Here is a 6,000-nt window from a genome sequence, read left to right on the forward strand (position 1 = left end):
AGCCCCTCTGCCAGTGTTTGTGATTTTACACTCATACCAACTTATTTTTACATATTTTTCTTTCCCCCGTTTTAACCCAAAAGCCCCACATCAAGAAGAAGGGAAACTGATAGCAGAATATACAGAGTTAAAGGTGAAAATGATTGTATATTAAGCTGTTGTCAAATGCACATCGTAAACAGACTGCAAAAAAAATTTGGTTTTATTCTTTCACTTATTGTAATTTAACAAGTGTGTAAAATATTTACAGGCAGAAGTGCAATTTTGAGATTGATAGTGTCCCTTTAAATGCTGAGATAAAGTGGATGTGGTAATATAATCTCACCCACCTTGTCTCTAATATTGTGGGACCAACATGGTTACAACAACACTGCATCAGTGCTGGGTTTACAATGGTGCCAGTGGTTCCATGGAGCTGGGCCCATGCTCAGAAGGGGCCCTGGCCTACTCTGCTTGCACTGCGCCGTGAGACCCCGTTCCTTTCCCTGCCCACCACTTGGTCCTCTGAGGGCTCCTCTCTGCCCCCTGGCCTCACCCCCCTGCTCCTCTCGGCCCCCTGGCTGGACCCAGTGCACCCCAGCTCCAGGCAGTCTCTGCTTCCCACCACCTGTGGGGCCCCATCTGTCTTCCCAGAGCTGAGCCACCTGGGACTGGTGCAGAAGCCTGGCCAGTCTCAGCCAGGTGGAGGGGACGGGACAGTGTGGGGGACTTGGCTGGGCCCCTCCAGGCAAGGTGTCTTGACTGATTGCACCACTCCTGAAGGGATGGAGCAATTCCTAGCCCCGGGGCCAGCCCTGGCTGTGCTGCCGGCTCAGCCCAGCAGATACAATCACCTCCCAGAAGAGCCAGTGAGTGCAGCCAGGAGAGAGGGTTTGGGGGAGTGGGTCTCTGGGAGGTCTGGGGGGGGGAGTGTTAGGCTGTGAGGGGGTGGGAAAGATCTGTGTGTGTTGGGGCACTAGGGAGTAGGGGTTCTGTGGGGGCGCTGGGCCATTGTGGTGGGGCCGTGGGCAGGGGAGCATTGGGCATGGGTGGTGTGCAGGGCCCTGTGCATTTGTGTGTGGGGAATCTGGGGGGGCGCTGGGCATCGGGAGTCAGAGGGTGTTGTGCAGGGCGGCTATATGGCGTGACATGGGCCTACCCCAGAGGGGAAGGAGTAGGCTGGCAGCACAGGGCCGGGCAGGCCACTGTGTGTCTGGCAACTGCTGGGTGGAGTGGGGCCACCCCTGCCATGCCATGCCCCATTACCCCGGCTGGCCCCTCGCTCTGGGGACTGACCTCCCCGCGCCATGCTTCATTGCCTCCATGGGGGCCCACAAATATGTTTGGCGCCAGGCCCACAAAAGTTTAATCCGGCCCTGCACTGCATACGAACTTTAAAGGCAGTCAGCTATCCCACTGCCCCAGTTCTTTCTAGCTACAGTGCAATATTAACTGCCTATGACTATAGAGTTGATCAAGAAACAGAATTTTCCTCCTGCTGTAAGGAATTTTGACATTTCCAAATTAGCTTCCATTATAAATCATAATGGAAATTGAAAGTATCAAATTAAAAATCCCAAGCAGTTAAGAATTGTAAATGTTGAAATGAAAAACATAATTTTGTTTTTAAACATTGACTTGAAATAAAAATATTCATTTTCATTCTCCTGATTGGAAAAATCAGAAAATTGTCAAAATCAACACTTTCTGAATAGAAAATGTTTTGTGCGAAAAATTTCAGCTAGTTCTACCTACTGTTAAGGAAAAGTTAGCACATGTGACTCCATTTTGGTTTGGGGCCCACCATTGTTTAAATGCCAGCACATCATACACCAGGAGGAGTAATCCTTAGATATCGAATCCCTGTGAAAATCCTCCTCCTTGTCTCCAGCCTGCCTTGACTCCCAGTATCTGGTTTTTGTCAGTCTCTAACTCCCTGTCTCTTGGCCTTGATGTGAGGCCTCCCATCCTGATAATAAAAGTTACTGATGCATAGCTTTAGGACCATGCTGTGTAATTAACATATTGGTATAGCACGAGGAATGCACCAAGCAGGGATAGGTGGTAGATAAGACAAGGGTTTGTTTATTGGCTAAGGTTTCCGATGCACGAGGGCAACATGCTTTGCTAAAAGGTATATAACCTTTGTATAATTTGCATTCAGGGTCCCCTCCTGGCTAGCAGGGGGGCACCACGCTCGAGCGTAATAAACTTAGTGTCTTTTGGGAACTCTGCAGTTGTGGACTTTGTTTCTGTGCCTCAGCCTAGATTCGAACTGTGCGTGACCTATCAGGTATAATTCGCAGCACTGCTGTGCGTGTCCTATCAGGTATAATTCGCAGCATTTGTGTGCGTGTCCTATCAGGTGTAATTCGTAGCGCTTATGTGCGTGTCCTACCAGGTGTAATTCGTAGCACTTGTGTGTGTGTCCTACCGGGTGTAATTCGTAGCACTTGTGTGCGTGTCCTACCAGGTGTAATTCGTAACACTATGACCAATTGTTGCATTTATATCACCTCCACAGTAGTCACTATTTTCAGATTTATTGTGAGTTCTTCTAAGTCCTACTTCCATCTGGATCCCATCTAAATTGTACTTTTATGGCCTAATTTTCTTTCTTCTGTTTTTACAGCTTTTCTAGGCATATCATTTTATTACTATTTTTGTAGGTTTTTTTCCATTATAAAGAGGACCTGAAAAATGCACTCACTACTAGAAAATGGTCATCCTCCCCTGCTGAAAATAGGAGCCGAAGCCACCCAATTTCTGAAGAATTTAAACTTTTATTTAAAAAGGTTGTGAAAGATGACCTTCCAGACACCAAATGTAAACAGGCGTTATGTTGTCTTCCTGAGTCTTCAGGCAGAGAGTGCCTCTGTTGCTGCTCACAGATTTGCCAAGCAGTGACATGAAATTAACTAGACTCTGGTCTGTCTTCCAGCTATTATTCAGAACTCTGGTGAAAACAACTGAACTGTAAAAATAATATCAGTTTTATTTCCTTGCTGCTACATGGGAAAACTATGAGCAGCAGCAAAACAGGTGTTGAGGAGGAAAGCAAAAAAGAGGGTGGGCATGGGGTAGAGCAGAGACCTCTTTCTTTTCCATTCCACTGCAGTGGAATAATTTCTGTAATAAAAGTAGCATTATCACATTCAGTCACAGTAAAGAACCAGCGCTGCTTGAAGCACAACATAGCAGAACTAATAAAGGTTACTCCCTATATGACATTTCTAATTTATAAATGCAGGGTAATTCTTTCTATATTAGCCAACTGGGATACAGAAGGAAAACTTGAGATGTGTGCGTATCATGGACCCTTAAGAATCTGTGTAATAAATGTAAGTGTTATAAATACTGAGTTTTGGCACATTCTGCAGATAAGACATCACCTTACATTTGTAGGAACAATAACCAGAATATCATTCTTAATTTAAGAGCAGAAAACAATTGAGGAATGTAGCTAGGTGGTGTGGCTCCCCACCGCCCCGGATAGGGTCAAGCCCCTCCAGACACCAGAGTGGGCGGAGCCAGGAAGCTCTGAGCCCGCCCCTCAGAGGGACTGGTGGCGACCCAGAAGTAGAAAGGCGGGCCCTCAGAGCTCACTAGAGGACCAGCCTCGGGGGAGGCCAGACATAGCCAGGCTAGCCCGCGGCTGGGAAAATTCTGCGGCCCCAGGTCCACGCTAAGACTGGCCGGACCTGCCCTGTGCCAGCTATCCGGTGGAGTTGCCGGACCTGCCCTGCGCCAGCTATCTGGGGGAGTTGCCGGACCTGCCCTGCGCCAGCTATCTGGGGGAGTTGCCGGACCTGCCGCTAGTCCCCTGCCCCGAGGAACCTATGGTTCTGGACCCCCTGGAGAACACCACTGTGATCCAGGTACCAGAAGGAGGGGAGTTAGGAAGTAGCCCGGGGACAGCCGACCCTAGTCTGGCTGTAACTCTGCCAGAACCCATGTCAGTGTGTTGCGGTCAGGATCCCTACTGACCCAGCAGCGGGTCGTTTGCTGCTGCTCGGGCCCCGGGCTGGGATGCAATGGAGTGGGCGGGCCTGCGTCCCCCCTGCCACCCACAACTTGTGGGTGGTAGTCTCCCGCTCTTCCAGGTCCTTGGAGGCCTGGGCTAATGCACATGCTTGTTGCTCAGCCCCTGCCTGAGGGCCTGAGTTATTGACTATTTGTTGCCCCTCCCTGACCCAGGGCCTGGGCCTGTTAACACTGAACTATTTGCTCAGCCCCGGCCTGAGGGCTTGAGCTACTGACTGTTGGGTACTTCCCCCTGACTCAAGGCCCGGGCCTATGGTGCTCGTTCCAGTTACCGCAAGGGCTGCTGAGGGAGACTCCGGTGGCCGGACAAATTCCCCCAAAGTCAACTGTGTGTAGCGAGCTGGTGTGGCTCCCCGCCGCCCCGGAGAGGGTCAAGCCCCAGCTTAGCCCCTTTACAAGGAAGAATATTCATAGCTTTGCTGTACCCCAGAACCAGATCTCCCCACAATTTCAATTTCTTATGTTTGCCATTTCTCCTGATGTCTACCACTATTGGCACTAAAATGCAAATATCAAAGCTATAACCCATGAAATCATAAAGAACAGTGTGGAGTATTTGAATACATAGGGAGGTTTTTTAAGTTGTGTGTTCCATCTTTAACAGTTTAGGTAAATTAAACAAAATCATTGTAATACAAGTTAATGAAACCACAAAAAAATAAGAAAGATATAAAACAGACATTACTTTTAAAAAAATATATTTTATAAATCTCAGAAATTACTTTACAACCATGATAACTGAGTTTGCTTTTATTTCAAAATCATCAGCACTCAACCCACCTAATGCCACATCCTGCCACTGTCAAAAGCACTTATTCATATCTTTTTGTATCAAAACTTCCTTTCATCAAATTAATACCTCACTATTTTCTAAGTAGTTTTATGAGCTCTCTTCCATTTAAGTTGTGTACCAACAGTGCAAAAAGCTTATAATCAAAATACCAAATAGAAAAATCTTTAGATCCCCAATTAAATTGAAATAAATATTTTTAATGAAAACATAGCAATAATTAAGAGATTAAGGGCAGATTTTTAAAAGTATACAAGCACTGTTGGTTTCCATGGGAGTTAGGCACCTAAGTAATTTTAAAAATCTAGCCCTAAGTTTAAGAAGCACTCTTCTTTTTCTTCCAAAAATGACACTTTGATTATACAGTATATTCTCACAGGGCCATATTGTGTCACTGATTTTTCACAAAACTCCCAATGACTTATGTGAACAGATCAATGATCCTCGTCCAACACCATCTCCCTACAACACTGCAAGAAGATGCTCTGTAGTTTTGTTATATCACATCTTTGTTCAGATTGAACAATTTTCTAGTTTGTGGACCCCATAAACTCACGGGTGCTGACAGCAACAGAAAGGCTTCTGTAAGATTCTGAGTTCTTCTCCCCTTCAGTAGCTGGTCTGGAAAGGCAGTTCCTTCTCCAGGAGAATTTCTGAAATCTAACAGAGCTAGATTCAGAAAACCACAGCTACACTTTTCTTTGCGCAACATCTGTCTCGTGCAAAGTCCTTCCGGTCTGTATCATGCACTCAGTTATTCTATTATTTCTAAATACAGCAAAGATGTAACACTAAATCGTATCTTCCTGTAAAATCATGCAATCCCCTTCTGACCCATTGAGGTCAGATTCAGCATCAGATGTGATTTCTGCCAGGGTTTCAAACATTATGTTCAGAGTATGTATACAATCTCTCTCTCTCTCTCTCTTTCTCATATATATACATGCACGCACACAGTTTACTCTTTACAACTGTTCTTCCTTACTTGTTAGTAAGTTTTGAGGGGCATCCTTCTATTTGGTTTTGATTTTTTTCTCATTTCAGATTGAGAAAGCTGCATCATTCTATTTATAGTGCTCCACACTATATTAATTTTGTGAAAACATATAGGACTGGTTTCAGAGTAGCAGCCGTGTTAGTCTGTATTCGCAGAAAGAAAAGGAGTACTTGTGCCATCTTAGAGACTA

At 45.9% G+C, this 6,000-nt stretch overlaps 1 protein-coding gene across 1 annotated transcript in view; it reads right to left on the minus strand.

The window, feature by feature from the left end:
- ATG7 (autophagy related 7) overlaps positions 1-5,448 on the minus strand; it is a 271,172-nt gene extending 265,724 nt beyond the window's left edge. Inside the window, exon 1 of the mRNA XM_073352294.1 lies at positions 5,370-5,448. The gene's annotated coding sequence lies outside the window, so the exon portion shown is untranslated. The remainder of the gene's footprint in view (positions 1-5,369) is intronic.
- Positions 5,449-6,000: the final 552 nt, after the last annotated feature.

This window comes from Lepidochelys kempii, chromosome 7 (assembly GCF_965140265.1).
Source record: "Lepidochelys kempii isolate rLepKem1 chromosome 7, rLepKem1.hap2, whole genome shotgun sequence".
Lineage (NCBI taxonomy): Eukaryota > Metazoa > Chordata > Testudines > Cheloniidae > Lepidochelys > Lepidochelys kempii.